Source organism: Salvia hispanica, chromosome 6 (genome assembly GCF_023119035.1).
Source record: "Salvia hispanica cultivar TCC Black 2014 chromosome 6, UniMelb_Shisp_WGS_1.0, whole genome shotgun sequence".
In the NCBI taxonomy this organism is placed as follows: domain Eukaryota; kingdom Viridiplantae; phylum Streptophyta; class Magnoliopsida; order Lamiales; family Lamiaceae; genus Salvia; species Salvia hispanica.
The window spans coordinates 25,163,129-25,183,441 of NC_062970.1; positions in this window are offsets into that span (position 1 = coordinate 25,163,129).

Here is a 20,313-nt window from a genome sequence, read left to right on the forward strand (position 1 = left end):
ATATGATGAAGAACCTAAATTAAAACGAAAAGACCATTATACCCTTTCATATTAAACTAATCTAATAATATTTATTGGTGGCAAAACTGGACCACTCATTTAATAAAAAATATATATACGATTGTGATCAATTGAGATTATTTAGGCTAATTGAGAAATGAGATGCAATATCGCCACTCATTTTTATTAAATGAGTGGTCCAGAATTTGCCACATCAAAAATATTTTTAAGATTAATTAATTATGAAAGGGCAAAATGGTAATGTGTCTCCCTGATCTTAATCGGCCTCCTCTCCCCATGGCGCCGCTCCCAATCGAAACCGTAGGCGTAATCACACCCAATTTCCTCTCCGTCGAGTACAATCGCGTCGCCTCCGCAATCGGAGCGATTTCGCGGTTATTAGTGGAGCGACATCGTGGCGGTGGTGGACGAGGAGGGGGGTTTGATCGGGGAGATCTCCCCCTGCTGTTCGCTGCGACGAGACAGCAACGGCGGCGACCGTGATGAAGCTCTTGGCGGGGATATCGAGAGTGAAGAAGTACAATTCGGCGGTGCAGAGCCAGATTCGCAAAATGGCCGAGGATGATATGGTGTTCATCCATTCGGTTAGGTGAATCTCGAAATTGACGAACGCGTTGAGCAAGTTTCCATCGGATTCGAGCGTGAATCCGTCGATGAATCGAATGAGCGCCTGCAGCGCGCGATGATGTTTCTAGAGGAGGAATCGAGCAATTCGAGGAGCGATCTACGAGTTGAGAAGTCGGGGATTATTGGCAGAGAGCGGATTTCTCCGCCGGAGTATCCGGAGGAGCCATGGATGCGCTAAGGAAGCAGCTCGATGTGCTCATGGGAGCCAACCGCAACGGCGACGCGCAGGAGGTCACGCGCAAGTACTACGATCGCGAGCCCTGCGCCCTCTTCCTCGCCGGCCTTTGCCCGCACGAGCTTTCCAGCTCACTGTGCAGTGTTTTTTTTGTTTAATTGTAGTTTGAAATTGATATGTAATTTGTCAATTATTTATGCTGCTATGCGAATGCGTATGAATCTGGAAGGTTTTTGGTGATATTGAACTTGTGAATTATGTGGTTTATGGATTGATAATGGTGTTTGATTGATTCATCGAATTGTTGTACATATAGATTTTTGGTGGTTGGTTGCTAATTGAGTTATTGGTTTTTGGTGTAGAAAATTTTGGAGGTGAAATGAAAATTGTTAGCTGATTAATTACGAAGCCTCAAGGGCTTGTGGTCTTGAATTTCAGTGTCAATGGGAACTCTATTTCCTTGATCAATTTAGCTGATGATTTTAGTTGGATTACCTTTTCGCACGACTTTGCTAGTTATTTTTTTGTGTGTGATGTTTGTGCTCGTGCACATGTATTTGGGGAAGATGTTGGATTTAGTGGTGTTTTCCACTGACCTATCGGTTTAGCGATCAATTTGGGGAAAGTAGATCAGTTTAGGTGAATTTCTTTGTTCTCTTTTCCATTTCCATTTATTTAGTTGTTGACATTTTAATACGAGTTGTTGACATTCGATATTCTCGGTATTGATGTGAATTGTAAGTGTTATTTTTAGTTGTTGACATTTTTATACGAGTTGTTGACATTCGATATTCTCGGTATTGATATGTGAATTATAAGTGTTATTCTTTATTTGTTGACATTTTAATAAGTGTTATTTTATTGAATGTTGAAGATTTGAAGATTTGAAGATTTGAATGTTGAAGAGATTTGAAGATTTGAAGATTTGAATGTTGAAGATTTGAAGATTTGAAGATTTGAAGATTTGAATGTTGAAGATTTGAAGATTTGAATGTTGAAGATATTTGAAGATTTGAATGTTGAAGATTTGAAGATTTGAATGTTGAAGAATTGAAGACTTTGCAGCTAGAGTTTTAGAAAGGATTTTAGAAAATGATTTCAAACACAATTTAATGAAAAGACAATTATACCCCCGTGTTGACATAATGTGATAGTTGTTGACATTAAGTTAATCTTGTGAATTAGTGGCTGAGATTGCATCTCATTTCTCAATTATGCCCAAAAATCTCATCCTAACAAGACCATATATATATATATATATATAGGGGTGCATTAGGCTCCTTTGCACCCTAAGTGTCCTATTTCCTTCTTAATCTCAGCCCTTGGATCCTTGAATTGGATGGTTGTGATCAATGCATTATTAGTCTATAATGTTGCATTATTAGCCGTTGTGCATTATTAGAATGAAAATGTGCATTATTAGTCTATAATGTTGCATTATTAGCCACTGTGCATTATTAGAATGAAAATGTGCATTATTAAATGACACGTGACATTAATCTAACCGTCAGATGACAAAATCGTGGGGCTAGGATTAAGAAGGAAAAAGGACAAAAGATGTGAAAAGGATTTGAATACATCCCTATATATATATATATATAAGGGGTGCGTTAGGCTCCTTTGCACCCTAAGTGTCCTATTTCCTTCTTAATCTCAGCCCTTGGATCCTTGAATTGGATGGTTGTGATCAATGCATTATTAGTCTATAATGTTGCATTATTAGCCGATGTGCATTATTAGAATGAAAATGTGCATTATTAGTCTATAATGTTGCATTATTAGCCGCTGTGCATTATTAGAATAAAAATGTGCATTATTAAATGACACGTGGCATTAATCTAACCGTCAGATGACAAAATCGTGGGGCTAGGATTAAGAAGGAAAAAAGACAAAAGATATGAAAAGTATTTGAATACATCCATATATATATATATATATATATATATATATATAATATGGGAGATTTAAGTCATAACCATTAATGCGTAAATATATACGCATGGGTGTATAGGGGAGTGATCAATTGCTAACTAATTAGCAATCTCAAACTAAGACTAAATCTTAGCCATTAGATTAGAAGATCTAGTGGTTGAAATAATGCCGAATTATATTTTTAATTAAAAAAATTAATAAATAAAATTAGAGAGTATTAATGTCAATTCCCTCTCGTTAAAATCATCTTAAAACTTTAAATTTACGTAACTCTCTCGATTTAAATTATTTTTTCGCAAAACATATATCAAATTAAAGATAATATTATAGGGATTCCAACGAGATGTCAATTGCATATGTTCCGACGACGTTCGGATGATGAAATTTGATATTTTTTATTTTAGTTTTTGTAAATGTTGATAACCAGATTTTTATCAACAAATACATCAAAAAATCTCAATAAAACCATGTAAAAATCTCAATAAATATGTGTTGATATTTTCTTGTACTAGTGTTGATATTCCTATGTCATATTGTTGATATTTGTAATACACTATGTTGATATAAAAAATCATTCACAAAAATTATCATATGATAATATAATGACGATATTACCCTTTTGTTGGTATTTTGTCTACTATTTATTGAGATTCGTAAGATTTTATCTCATCCATTCATTTTAAAATCTAAGGGTGGAGATTTGGTCTTGATTTTGGATTAGGGTGCTATAAGCATTAGAATATGACCCTGGGTGTATATGGTTATGCATAGAAATCATAATTTCCATATTAGAAATTTTGTTCCGTCAGAGCAGCGTGAACGTGTAATCTCCCAGCCATCTAAATTTCCATTTGTCAATATATTAGTAGTAGGACACACCACATAATATCTCCACCTTGGTATATCCAGTCCATGAAATTTTTTCTACTATATATACACACCTCAAATCGAGCAGAGGAAAACATTATTAAATCAAGTTATTCATATGTCTCCTTCAAGAAAGACACTTCGTATATTGGTGATTTTTTCTTGCATTGTTGTACAAGAATGACGTTGTACAAGAATGCAAGGGTCATGAAACAAAAGAATATAGAGGAGATGGTCCTCCGGTGCAATGTAAAAAAATTGAATGTCCGACATTTACTATTATTCATAGTGAAAAAGAATTTGAAATAAGAAATTGCAGTCAAGCTTTATAGGTGACAGCTCCGAGCATCGTACCATACTCAATCATGGATGATATTAGAATAGGTGGAGAAATGTAAGTTTTTTTATGTCAACTAATTTTAGTTTTAGGAAAAGTAATATGCTTCTATTTAAAAATTTCACAACCAAATTCTGTATTTATTTATATTTATAGTATTTAATTGGTAACACATTAAATTATGTTAATTTCTTCTAGAATCGTATGAAACTCTAGTAACGCAACACAATCACATATATAGTTATAGGGTAAACTGCCTCTAAATTTGTCAACTTTCACCAATAGTTTGGTATTTCCCGTGAACTTTAAAAGTTGCGTGAAAAATCATGAAGTTTGCCTACATGTGCCGATTTCCCGAGTCGGGTATTCCGGCTAAGCAATGTGATGATATGTGCATTTATGCTGACATGGAAGATGATTTGGATGCTGAGTGTGTTTATTCTCATTCTTCTTCCACTTCATTTACCCTAATCCTAATTATAAAAAAAATAAAAATAAAAATAAAAATAAAAGAGAAAAGAAGTAGATCTTCACCTTTCTAACTCCAGCGCCATCGCCACCACCTCCAGTGCCACTGCCTGCCGCCGCCGCCACCTCCAGCGCCACCGCCCGCCTGCCGCCGCTCCTTGCACCACCTGCTCCTCCCCTTCTTCTCTTTCTTTCTCTCCTTTCTCCCTCTTTCCCCTCCTCTATCTCTCCCACTCTCGACCTCTTCGCCGCCGCTGTGGGAGTGGCGGCGCTCCGTCGCCCTCCGTCCCTTCCTCTCGCTGGCTTCGCCCCCATAATCAACATCCACCACCGACCGCTCCTCCCTCTCCTCCAGAAACCACCGCCGACCGCCCCTCCCCTACCTCTCACTCCAAATATTCAAATGTAGGATCCCCAAGTCAAAAGAGGATGTGAAATCGTGGCTGTTCGGATGATGATGTTCTCCCCAGCAGCGCCGGAGGAGTTTTAGGTGATGTTCTACCCAGCGCCACCGCCTGCGGCCGCCCCGATGCACCACCTACTCCGGCGCACCACCAACTGCTATACTCAGCGAATATTTATTATTTTTTTTCAACAAACACAAAACGGCGTCGTTTTGTGTTCCGGCTGCCACATAGGATAAGTTTATGCCGGAAAATTTCAGGGTCGGATCATTAGGAAAATTTGCACAACCCGGAAAGTTCATGATTTTTCACGCAACTTTTAAAATTTACGGGATATTCCAAACTCTTGTGAAAGTTGACGATTTTAGAGGCAGTTTACCTTATAGTTATATGGATGAGATGCTCTCTCAATTCTCTAACAAAAGTGATTGTCCACGTTAATCACATGGGAAAATAATTTGAATTGTAAAATTACTATTACCCACCATTTATTGAATACTAAAAATACACTGAAACAGTGTTTCAAATAAGGCACATGGATAAGCAATTAGGCGTATTTGCATAGAGATAGCTAAAAATATGTTTTTTACAATATTGATCTCAATAGCAAAAACTATACAACAAAAATGGACTAATTTTTAAAAAATATATTCAATACTACTATATTATTTGTAACTTCATAAAAATGCCAACGGTTGTCACAAAGGCATGTTCTAAATAAGTGTTATTTGCCCATCCTGAGCTAAAGGCCTTAAAAAATGAATTTGTGTTATAAATTCCATCTACATCGATAATTAAGAATGAAATTTAATGGCAACGAATTGTGTGAAATGTAAAATGAATCAAAATCAAGGAAGATATGATATTTTATTATCGGGTAGTTTCGTAGATTATCTGGGGATTTATTTTAAGAGGTTATTCTTGTAATCTTTAATTAATTTATTTGGCATTATTGAGGAGTTAATGAAATAGTACTATAAAAAAGAGTCCATGAATGCATATTTTAGTCAGAGGTAGACATGCCCACGGTTCGTAAACCGGCGGTTCCGGTTCCGGTTCGAAACCGCCGGTTCTGGTTACGGGAAATGTGAAACCGGAACCGAACCGTGAGGCTATTTGATGGTTCCGGTTTCGATTCAAAAACCGGCGTTTTCGGTTCCGGTTCCGAACCGCCGATTTTCGTACGGTTACTCGCGGTTTCGGTTCGGTTTCGCGGTTCCGGCGGTTTTCTTGTTTTTTTTTTGCTATGTAATTTGGAATTTTGGATTTATACAATAAATTGGAACAAGACAATGGATAATTTAAATTGAAATAAGACGAATAAGGTGAAAATCATATCAATTTTATTGAATTTGAGTTGTAACGGACAACAATACATTACAATGTCAATATGCATGAAATGGGGGGAAAAAGGAAAAAATTGAAAAGGGCTTGAGCTCAACTTAAACTTTCAAAGTTAAACTTTTCAAATTTAAGTTGAGTTGCCTACGTATCCACAATTTTATTGAGGAATCAAAGCCCACACAGTTCTCTTACCTTGCTTACCTTTTTGGTTGGCCGTGCTCGTCGTTCACCGCCCCCCCTTCATTGATATTGTTGAGCGCCCTCGCTTCCGACCTCGTCATCGGTGGAAAACTCTTCACCATCACTCTCTACACGGAAGTCGAAATCCGGCTCTTGTGCTCTCATGTCCGCCTTTGCCCAATCATCAAGTAACATAGTGGCTTCCATGTTTTTGGCGGAGAGATTACCCCTTTTGTCGTCTAGGACACAACCGCCGACACTAAAAGCTTGTTCCACGGCAACAGTGGAAGCGGGAACGGCGAAAATCTCCTTAGCCATTATCGAGAGTATCGGAAACTCTGTCATGTGTTCCCCACCAATCAAGGACGTCAATTTGTTGAGTAGGAGGACCTGCATCTTGAAAAATAGAGCGCGATTCCAAATATATATCTAACTCACTAGTAGCTCTAGTCATATTGGTTGTAGCACCGTATAGATCTTGCAATTGTGATACTACGTCAAGATCAATCATGACATTGCTATAGTTTCCGCCACCAAAATCAAATGTCGAAGGACTAGGAGGAGCACGTACCTGGTGAATGGTGTTATACCGCATTTCATATTCCGCGTAGAGAGCATGAAGTGAACTATCTAACCTTAGTTTGATTTCTTCAACATTCGGAAGATTTAGTTCGAAGTCTTCTCCTCTTGTCAAGCCCATTTCGCGAAGTTGAGAAAAATCCAAATCGTGCAAACAACCATAGTACATGTCTAAAATTTTATGCACACCACTTCCACTTTGGATCCAAGCATTTTGCAATCAAAAACACATTTGGAATACGCACAAAACATTTCAACCATATAAAACAAAATAGCCTTCAACTGTATGAATTGAGTATTTTTCACACATGTTTTAAAATCAATTGCCACTTACATGCAATGCTCCAAAACGCGCATAGAAGTAGGATAATAAACACCGGATAACTCAACAAATCCATGTTGTGGTCCCAACAAGAGGGTATCAAAAGCAAATCGGAAGGAACATGCGGGCAAGTTCCAAAAAAATCACATAAATATTCAATGTGGTTCAAGGTCGACTCCAACATATCGTACGTCGAGTTCCAACGAGTTGAAACATCCAAACGAAAATTGGTGTACCTGCACTACTTGCTATGACAATATTTCTTCCAAGCTCTACCAATAGGAGCTTTGTTATGAATCAACTTAACAGCAGTTCTAATAGGATCAACATACTTTTGCCACAAATCAATCGCATCTTGAACACACAAATTCAAAATATGAGCAATATATCACACATGAAAATATTTTCCATCAATAACAGGACAACATGCACTGATGAGTTCATCTATACTAGCAGTGTTAGCGCTTGCATTATCAAAACCAACAGACAAAATTTTATTGATCAATTGAAATTCATTCAAAACTTGAATGATCAATTGAACAATGGCTTGTGCAGTGTGTGGTACAGGAAATTTCCGAAATGCAATCAAACGTTTTTCAAAGTCCAACTGTGATCAACGAAATGCATAGTGATGCCCATATATGAATTTTTGTAAAAACAATAAGTCCATACATCAGAGCAAATTGAAACTTTATGACCTAAGTCAACAATAAATGTACCTAATTGCGCCTTCTTTTCCATGCATTGTCTAACAACAGCTCGAGTCATAGAAGTTCGACTCAATTTTCTTGCAGCAGCATTATAAACTTGTCGCATACTCGACTCAAAAGCATCGTTATCAAAAGCATTGAACGGAAAATGTTTCATCATAGCAAATCTAGACATCACATTAAGAGCATTTTTGTGATCATATTTTAAACGAGTATTGCTACACATACCTGATGTATGGGATGAACTCGTCCCACTCCCGGTCACGACTCCATGTTGAAAGTTGAGTTGAGTTTAGGTTGGAGCGATACCAAACTCGACCGGATATGCTTTCTCCATGTGACGGGTAAATGTACCATATCCTCCACCCTTTTGTATTATGTATACGTTTTCGCAATAGATGCAATACACATTATAACTGGATGGATCGGTAGTATCTCGTACCTTCTTGAAATGTTTCACCATGATGTTTGAGGTTAAAGACCTTTCAGTTGGTTTAGGAAGTTGAGGAGGGTGTCCACGACCATGACCACGACGACTCCTTGGTGGTGGTGGGGGTGGCATTTCTTCTTGTTGTTCCTCTTCCGCCTCTTCCTCCTCCTCCTCATCATCATCAAGATTCACCGGAGTTGGAATTTGTTGAGAATAGGCACCGGGACCGGGAGCGCCACTACCACTACAAACATAATCATCGCCACCATATCCACGTCCGCCTTGGGATTGAGAGCGGGAGAGAGCAAAAGCATTGGTCATATCTTGCTCTTCTCGATTCTACAAAATAATATTTGTAGTGTAAATATCAAATAACATTATGAACAATAATGTAATGTAATTCATAATTAATACTCCCTCCGTCCCACTTTTGGAGTCCTGGTTGAGTTCGGCACGAGTTTTAAGAAATGTAAAGGAAAGTTGATGACAAAAGACAGTGGAATGTGGGTCCTACTTCTTTATAATATTTTTATAATACAATGTGAGTGGAAAAAGGTTAGTGGAATATGGGGCTAAATACCATTTATAGAATATTTCAACCGGGACTCCTAAAGTACCGAATAATAGTAAACCGGGACTCCTAAAGTGGGACGGAGGGAGTAATATTAGTAGATAATAAATATTAACCTGCCACATATCCATGTTCCTTTGAGAAATCTCATCAATAACGGATTTTCGACTTGGCCTCTTGGACTTATCAATAAATAGGGGAGCATTAGGGTCCTATTACCCCCTTAGAGTCTTTTTCCTTCTTAATATCAACCATTAGATTGATGGAATGGACGGACTAGATTAAAAGGGAAAATATGATCCCGCGATACATTATTAGTTCATTTTTGTGCATTATAAGGGTAAAGCTGAAAAATAACATAGGATCCCACGCGTTTCAAAACGCAAGGCGCGATAATTCAGCGAGATTTTAATTGAAACTGATTGACCTCTCTCTCAATCCACCCCATCAACCCACGATCAAAACAATTCTCTACCACTTCAAACCTCTCAAACCCTAGCCGCCTCTCGGTTCCAAGAGAAATGAACTCCACCGTCGATTGTCGCCGTGAAAAGCGTCGTCTTCGCCGATTCACAGTTCCAAAGTTTCTGTCTTTTTCGCGCAGGCGCCGATTAGGGTTCAATTTTCAAAAAGGTTGGTGTATAAAGTTCTAATTTTTGGTAAGGTACACTCCTAAGCGTCGATCGTCAACGTTTAGGAGACCCTGTAGTCGACGATTCACAGTTTTAATCGTCGATTGAGTTTCAATTTTGCAATCAAACACAAACCTTTTCGCCGATTTTTTTGCCAAGAATAAAATGGTGATCATTTGATTTAGGGTTTTGTCCATTAATTAAGGTTGTAGTTAATTTTTGAGTTATAATTGGTTTTTGTTCGATTCTTGAGTCGATGTATCAGTAAATGGCGATTTTTGGTTCAGTCTGTTTACGAATCTTTCCATTATTCCCGATTTTGGGTTGTTGATTCGGTCCATTATTGACGGTTTGTATCTATGTTTTTGGTCGATTTGTATTAAAGAATTTAACTGATTTCGTTTGCGTGTCTTACAGAGCATCAATGACGAAGAGAGGCAGACCCTACAAAAGCCAACCTACAGAGACCGAAGGTTCCATAATTGGTTCTCCTGTTTTGATGCATTATTCGTTCATTGTTCTGCATTATTGAACATTCTCTTGCATTTGTTAAGTGTATTCATAGTTAAATTATGCATTATTGTCAATGTTGTGTATTTTATGATGTTGTTTGAATATGAAACGATTGGTACACACATAGATGAAGCATTATTTGTTGGTTTTGTGACATTGTTAACTATTGGTAGTATATTGATGTATTAGCCTTGTTCTTGTAATCTGAAGCGATTGTTTCATTAGAATTGATGCATTATTTATGTTAATCTGTTAATTATGATTGGTTTACTGTCTAGAGTAACACCATTATTAAGTTCATATTATGCATTATTAGGTTGATATTATGCATTACACATTAGACATTATTGCATTATTGGTCTGATTTATTGCATTATATAATGAGAAGGATACATGACTGACTGTATGTTACATTATTTGTCTGATTTATTGCATTATATTAACATTGTTTGTGCATCATTTGTTATGTACATTGTATGGATTGGTATGCATAACTATTTTTTGGTGTAGTGAATGTTATATAATGTCGTGCATTATTTGATGGAATGTAAACATTACTTTATGAAGTTTTGTGCATTATGTTGTTACTGACCTTTGGTTTCTGCATTACACAATACACAACTGATACATCTCTGTTTCCTATTTTGGACAGCATCTAAGCATCGTCAGGTTGGTAAGAGACCAGTCTCCGAGTCGATTTTAGCCGTTAAAACCTCACAAAGTCGACGATCTAGAGTTTTATACTGAACATAATGTACAAATATTTCCGTGTAATGGATTTTATTTAATCAGTAATGGACGATTTGTGTCCGTATATGTTTCTGAGACGTATTTATTCTAATTTTATAAGTAATTTTAACTGATAAACATAAAGTACAAATATTTCAGTGTAATGGATTTTATTTACTCAATAATGGACGATCTGTGTCCTGTAGTAATGGACGATTTGTACATTATTCACTGTACCAAATCTTGAACACATTAAAAAATTATATTTAATTCATTTTGTGGTGTTATAACCTAGCCCCATGGGTTGCTAAACCCAAGGGGAATGATTCAAACTCTATGCCCTTTGTGATGGTTCCGTTTGTGAGTGTTTACTACAACCTATCCCCATGGATTGCTAAACCCAAAGGGCATGAATTCAATTTCCTTTCAACATTATTCTATTCAATTTTTACATTATCCACTTATTCGTGAACATGATTAGATACTACTGGTACATTATTTACTGTACCAAATCTTAAACGCATTAAAAAATAAAATTTAATTCATGGGGTGGTGCTATAACCTAGCCTCATGGGTTGCTAAACCCAAGGGGAATGATTCAAACTCTTTGCCCTTGGTTACGTTTTCGTTATTCAGTCGGTACTATACCCTAGCCCTATGGATTGCTAAACCCAAAGGGGAATGGATTTAATTTCTGTCACACATTAAACTCATTATAATGTACATTAATCAAACTGGCATATACATTATACAACTACAATCGTACGTTAATACAATCTACATTATACACTTAATATAGTACATTACTTGTCAAAAATTTACAAGCTGTAATTGACGAAAAGAAAACACGAAAATCTGTAAGCAATGGATTATTTCATGAAAATAAAATGACAATTGATGCAAAATAAAACTAAATACAAGAACGAACTAATCACAAACAAATAGAGAAAACCATAGATGTCAATTACACGCTTAATACAATAACTTTCTACCAAAATTGGTGAATAATCAATTAAGTAACTGAATGTATAACCTTCTTCCATTGTTGACATGAATGAAACGAGAATGACTGAAATCTCGAAAATTGGAGATGATAATGAAAAAATAGCAGACGTGTTGAATGGAAAAGAGGATTCACGACGACAATCAATCACTGCAGATGTCTTCATTGGAAAAGAACGTAAGATACAAACGACACAAATGGAGGGGTGAACTAAGCACAAAGTGTTAATACAAAATTATACATTTCAATGAACAATCAATACAGGAACTCTATAAAATAATTGGCGTGATACTTTAGATTCCCAATTTAATTGGACTAGAACGAAAAAAAAAACCTTCTTCCATAGTTGAAAATATCGGAATCAATGAATGAATATTAAACTAACTTCTCAAAAAAGAACTACATGATTGCTTCTGAGAATTGCAGAATATTGCCAATACATTTACCGTAAAACAGGAAGAGAGAATAGATTTAATTAAGGAAAATTTAGCAAATTATTATTTACCAAACTAGAAGGAGAGAATCAAGGAATGAAATTAACTGCTGCAAATCTGAGCTCCCCAATCTGCCCTTTTTGAATTAAATTAATTATTTTAATAATTCAGTTTAGCATGAAAATCGGCCATTAGATCTTGAAAATGAAGGGCCAAGATTGAGAAGGAAAAAGAAACGCAGAACAATATCATGCGTAGGGCATTTTTAGATCATGTTTAGTGTATTTTTAGGTCATACTAATCAAGTATGACCTAAAATGATCTTACCATGACATTAAACTAATATCTTATAATATGACCTGAAACTGTTTAATTATGACCTTCTGTGTTTTTGGTTAATTATTAACCATTAGATCATCTAATCCTAGGACTAAGATTTCGGCTGCATTTCTGGATTTAAACACATACTTATTTTGATCATCTCCCTACATCCATATATATATATATATATATATATATAGAGAGAGAGAGAGAGAATTGATGTGCTGCGCGGCACTATATGAGCGTCTGTACGCGACTGGTGATGTGGCATTAATATCATCTCTCCTCTCTCCACTTCTCTCTGTCCGCTCTCTCTCTTCTCTCTCTAATATGTATCTATCACCCAGACACAATAACCCCTCATCAGAGGCCTTCATTTTCACACTGTAATTCCTCTTTTATCTTCATCGTCAAATTCTTCAACTTTATCAATGAGCTCTCATCATAGAATCTTCTCACTAATTAATGTGTCATGTTTACAATTCCCATAGACTTAATTTTGCATCCGTCTCTGAATTTATGCACTTAATGTTTCTTAAAATGGGTTTTCTTCAAATTTTCTCTCAGTTTTACATATTAAAAAGAGAAATTTTAAATTTAAAGGAATAGAACCATAGAGAGTAAAAATTCACCATTTAAACTCTGTGTTGAAATCTTTACTCTCACTTCAACACCAATATTAGATTGTTTTCAAGATCCACCCTCGTCGGTCGAAAAACTAAATTGTTTTCAAGATCCAAAAATAAGAGAATTTAAAGATACAAAAAGGAAGGTTGTAGGAACGATAAGGGAAGATGACTATGAGATTTGCTGTGGAGATAAAGCATATAAAAAAAGAAGGAAATTTTAGATTTGTTGTTGAGTAACTAGAACAAATTTGATAGAATTCAGAATGGACGCAAGAGGAGAGAGGAGATAGAAGAGCAGAGAAAGAAGATGAGAGAAGAGGAGAGAACAACGAAGAGAGAGGAGAGAGAAAGAGGAGAGAGGAAAGAGAGAAAATTGATGCCACATCATTAGTCGCTTACACACGCGCATATAATAGCGCGCAACATATCAATCCTCTATATATATATATAGAGAGAGAGAGTTTTGATCTATGTAAAACTCATTCTTAATACAAAAATACTGAACCAAGCATACAAAGGTCATTTTTAGGTCATCATAAGCTTATTTTTACGTCATTATAATAAGGATGACATAAAATGATCTTAACATAACCTCAAATCTGAATTTTATAATATGACCTAAAACTTCTTTATAATGACCCTCTGTGTTTTTCTTTAATTATTGATCATTAGATTGAAAAATCTCATGGTCAGGATTTGGTTTGGATTTTGTATTGAGATGCATTTTTGTATTGATCATTTTCCTATATATATATATATATATATATATATATATATATATATATATAGGGTTTTGATCTATGAAGACCAGATTTAAATACAGAAACGCAGAACAAAGTCATACGTAGGGCATTTTTAGGTCATAGTTATTTTATTTCAAGGTCATGCTAACAAAGCATGACCTAAAATGATCTTAACATGACATAAAACCAAATCTTATAATATGACCTAAAACTACTTAATTATGACCTTCCGTATTTTTGGTTAATTATTGACCATTAGATCATCTAATCCTAGGGCCAAGATTTGGGCTGCATTTCTGGATTTAAATGCATTCTTATTTTGACCATCTCCCTATAAATATATATATATAGAGAGAGAGTTTTGATCTATGTAAAACTCATTCTTAATACAAAAATACAGAACCAAGCATACAGAGGTCATTTTTAGGTCATCGTAAGCTTATTTTTATATCATTATAATAAGGATGACATAAAATGATCTTAACATGACCTCAAACCCAAATTTTATAATATGACATAAAACTTCTTTATAATGACCCACCGTGTTTTTCTTTAATTATTGACCATTAGATTGAAAAATCTCATGGTCAGGATTTCATCTGGATTTTGTATTGAGATGCATTTTTGTATTGATCATTTTCATATATATATATATATATATATATATATATATAGGGGTGCGTTAGGCTCCTTTGCACCCTAAGTGTCCTATTTCCTTCTTAATCTCAGCCCTTGGATCCTTGAATTGGATGGTTGTGATCAATGCATTATTAGTCTATAATGTTGCATTATTAGCCGTTGTGCATTATTAGAATGAAAATGTGCATTATTAGTCTATAATGTTGCATTATTAGCCGCTGTGCATTATTAGAATGAAAATGTGCATTATTAAATGACATGTGGCATTAATCTAACCGTCAGATGACAAAATCGTGGGGCTAGGATTAAGAAGGAAAAAGGAAGATGTGAAAAGGATTTGAATACATCCCTATATATATATATATATAGGGATGTATTCAAATCCTTTTCACATCTTTTGTCCTTTTTCCTTCTCAATCTCGGCCCTCCATTTTCAAGATCTGATGGTTGATTTTCATGCTAGATTGAATTATTAAAATAATTAATTTAATTCGAAAAGGGCAGATTGGGGAGCTCAGATTTGCAACGGTTAATTTCATTCCTTAATTCTCTCCTTCTAGTTTGGTAAATATATAATCTTATTTATATTTTCCTTAATTAAATCTTTTCTCTCTTCCTGTTTTACGGTAAATGTATTGCAATCGACATTCTTCTGCAATTCTTTGAGACGATCATGAAGTTCTTTTTTGAGAAGTTAGTTTTGTATTCCTTCATTGATTTCGATGTTTTCAACTGTGGAGTGGAAGAAGATTTTTTTTTTGTCGTTCTAGTCCAATTTAATTGTATATGATTCTAATGAGATGGGCCATCACGATTGTACTTTTTCCCTACATTATTATGAAAACCATCCATTATAAAATTTTTTGGCTTTTTCAAAGAGGAATTGTTTTGGCCCTTTTTCTCATTAATCTCTCCCCAACTTTCCCAAATCACAATTGGAATAACATCATGGCTTAAATGTTAAACCTCAAAACCTTTGCCCAAAAATGGGAGGTATCAATAATATATCACATTTATATTATATAATCTTTACTACTTGATAAATAATATACAAATCCAAGCAAATAATGCAAAAATTTAACACCTTGTCCCAAAATGTATAATTAAAGGGCAAATACATATGCAATAATGTTTTTGCAAAACGGGAAAACCCAATATATTACACATTAGAATAATGTAAAACGATCTTATGATAATGTTAAAAAAAGCATATAATAATGCTTTTTTTTCAACCTAATAATGTATATCTATGATCCCCGAAGGAAATTTTCCCAAACACAAATCCCACATACATCAACAATGACCTACCCCCAAAAAATAAATGTACATAAAATTGACAAAAACGGGCAACACTTTAAAAAAAATTGAACAGAGATGGAATAAAGTTGGGGGCCAAAAATAAGGGGTTTCAAATGCACAAAAAATTAATAATGCCCAAAATAAGGGGGAAGATACTATAATTTTTGGGAAAATGTACATGCTCAATAATGTTGAAACCAACCCAAAAAATTTCAAATATGTACAAAATAATGGACCAACGACATTAAGTAACAATTGAAAACAAAAATGGGGAAAAGAGTTGTAATGCAAACAATAAGGAAAAAATGGGCCAAAAAATACTAATGCACCAAAATAAGGGGGAAGATATATCAGGTTTGGAAAATGCATGGGGATTTAATAAAGTTTGGGGAAAAATAAAAAGCGCAAATGTACATAGTAATGTGAAAAACACCCCAAAATTCAAGCAACAATTGAACATAGTTGGAATAGAGTTGTAATGCAAAAAATAAGGATACAAATGCACAAAAAATTTTAATAAAAAAACCAACAATATACTTGAAAAATAGGATAACCCTACATCTAATGCTCACAATTTCATATTTTACCAAAAAAAAATCAAAAATAATTTGTGCATTATTGCAAATACAAACTCAATCGGCGAAAAAAAAGGATGATCGCTTACTGTGCCGAGCCATTAATGACAAAAAAACAACGATTTGGAGTGTTTCTAACTACAAATCGAGAATTTAGAAGCACACCGTTTCCATAGAAAGTAGATGAATCGACGTCCCACGGCGCAAGTGTAAAAAACCCTGAACTCTGTGACTCCGAATCGCCGATCGAAGGCTCGATTCTGAGATAATTGACGGTAGCGGTGGTTTCTCTCGGTTGTGGGAGGCGGCTAGGGTTTACTGGCTTTGAATGAGGGGAGAAGTTTTTCAATCGTGTTTTGATGGGATGGAGTAAGAGAGAGAATGAGAAGATGGAAGGACTAAGAAAATCCCGCTAAATTATCGGAGTTTCCGTTTTAAAACGTTTCTCAGATTTTGTAAGATTACTATTACACCCTCATAATGCACAACATATGACCAATAATGCAAACCGGGATCCATTTACCAAGATTGATCTTGACCATCCACTACTATAATCTAGTGGATGATATTAAGAAGGAAATAGTATCTAAAGGGGTAAAAGGAGCTTAATGCTCCCCTATATATATATATATATATATATATATATATATAGGGGTGCACTATGGTGCCACCATAGATAGGATAACACCATACCACCAATATAGTCCGTTAGATCTCATCTATGGACGCCTAAGATTAAGTTTCGTGAAAAAACACGAGTTTGCGGTCCTCACTGTATTAGATATTGCAAATCGTGGTAAACTGCAATATTTTTGTGGTAAGGCTGCAATATTCAATTAACAACACTGCAATCTGGTAACGTAAAATTAGAAATTTCCAATTTTACCCCTCCGTGTTTTTACACGTGTGACACACATGACAAGCACACGATTTTCAGATCCAATGGCTTTAAAATGGTGGTATGGTGTTACAATAAAGAGTGTTGTCATCTTAATACATCCCTATATATATATATATATATATATATATATATATATATATATATATATATATATATAGATTGTGATCGATTGAGATTTTTTATGCTAATTGAGAAATGAGATGCAATATCAGTCACTCATTTTTATTAAATGAGTGGTCCAGATTTTTCCACATGGAAAATATCTTTAGATTAATTAATTATGAAAGGGCCAGAATGGTAATATCATGGTACATTTTATTCAATAAATATTTTTTACTTTTTTTAAATTTTGTTTAACTTTTTTATTTTTTTTTATTTTTCAACTACATATACAATTCATGTTATCAACTATGTGTACAATCAATGTCAATTACATGCATATAATGTCAACTACGGGGGTGTTCGGTTTGCAAGACTAAATCTCATGATTAAATATGTATCATGTTTGGTTCATAAGATTGACCCCCTCAACTTAATCCTAGATGGATAGTCCCATGATAATTAGTCATAGCCTCCCCCCTCCAACTAAAATAATCCCACAACTTAATCCAAGATAGATAGTCTTATGATTATTAATCATGACAACCGAACACCACCTACATATACAATTCATGTCAACTACATACATATAATGTCAACTATATGTACAATCCATGTCAACTACATATACAATTCATGTCAACTACACAATATAATGTCAACTACATATACAATTCATGTCAAAAAGTATTTATTGAATAAAGTTGTTGACATTTGATGTGTAGTTGATATGAATTGTATATGTAGTTGACAAAAAAAATATAAAAAATAAAAAATTTTAAAAAATTTTAAAAAAAATAAAATAAATTAAAATAAATTAAATTAAATTAAAATAAAAAAATAAAATAAATTAAATTAAAATAAAAAAGTATTTATTGAATAAAGACATTTGATGTGCAGGCTATTGATGATAATACCCCTAGTTGTCATAAACTACATGCTGTTGACATTTCACAAATATTCTGGATGAGTGGCTGAGATTGCATCTCAATTCTCAATTAAGTTCAAAAATCTCAACCTAACAAGACCCTATATGGATGTGTTAAAATGACAACCCCTCTTAAAATAACACCATAATCCCCCCATGGGGAATCATAAAAAACGAAGGGAAAATTTTACGGGCAACCCCAATACCTAGACTCGGGTACGCGGCCGCAAATCAATGTTTAACCCGCAATTTATGATTGTTGTAGTTTGTTTTTCAGCTTATACTATTGGCAGCGTGGTGCCCAAAAAATAAACCCGTGACACACGCTACCAATATTTAAAGGGCCCCAATCCAATACATGACCCAATCTATGGGTTTCCAATGTTTTGGATATTCGGGGGAAAAAATTGGGAAATTTGGATATTATCCTGAAAATTTACCCTGAGTTTTATGATTGCCACGGGTACGATTTTTTCCCCATTTTACAAATGTTGGCTATGATTGGTGATAGGTTTTTAAGAGGTGTTGTCATTTTAACACAAACCTATATATATATATATAGGGGTGCTGGGTTTTGCACCCTAATTTCCCATTTTTTTTTAATCTCCGCCCCTTTTGATTTTGATCAATGCTTATTAGTCATAATGTTCTTATTACCCTTTGTGCATTATTAGAATGAAAAGGGCATTATTAGTCTATAATATTTTAAAGGTCTTTATTAGAATAAAAATGTGCATTTTTAAAAAGGCATGGCATTAATAAAACCCCGAATGACAAAATCATGGGGGATTTAATCTCCACCACCATTTTTAAAATAGGGTCAGATTTAATCAAAAAAACTATCATTTTATCAAATAAAAATATCATTTTCGGATATTTTAAAGGGCAAAATTGTTTTTTTCTAAAATTTGGGGGAAAAAAGGGAAAAGATAAAAGCTTCCATTCTCTCAAAAAAAAGCATTCAATTTCTCTACAAAAAACCCTCAATCGCTTTAAAGCCTTAATAAGGAAAAATCACCCAATTCTGAATATGTCGGGAAAACCAAGCATCATCAAGAAAGGTTGATAAGTTTTTCTTATTTCATTTTTGTTTTTGCTTTTATCATTTTTGGGAGATTTTCTCTTTTTTTTTAGATTCTGTATTTTTTTATTTAGATATTTATATTTATACAATATCGTCATGCATGACAATATTGAGAAAATCTATATTTTAGATTTAATTTTTTTGGGGGTTTTCTGTATGTTTTTCTTTTTGGTGTGTGTTTTGCTTTTTATGTTTTTCTGGTGTGTGTTGCTATGTTTTTATGATCTGTTTAAATGTAGAAATGGTGCTTTTTCTGATAAAATGATATTTTGGGGTGCATAAAATGATATTTTTAAATGATAAAATGATTATGTAATAGTGTTTTGTTCACTTAAGTACAAGTTATGCCCTCTCTTTTTTTTAACTCATTGAAATTTAGAAAAATATTTTTAAGATAAATGATAATTGCCCTTGATTGATAGTTTAAAGGGATAAAGACTTTGAATTTATAAAGACATAAACTTTTAACATCAAAATCTTTTTTTTATTGGGAAAGAACATTCTATAATGATGATGATGAAATAAACATTAAGGAATAGAAATATAAGAAATAAGAAGAAAAAAAAGAATGATGAAACAGGAAAAAAAAATTTGAAGGGGAAGAAAAAAATTGTTGAAGATAACGTCTTAAGACAACAACTTTACGAAGAAGGGAAAACGACTTTCTTACATGCTTCAATCTCTAAAGAGAATCAAAGAAGAGCTTTTGAGAGATTGGGTTTGGGCTTAAACTTCAATATGAAGTTTCCCCCAAAAGAAAGGGGTATTATCGATCTCAAATTTAACCGAAAAGTTTATCAATTGAGTTGAACAAAGG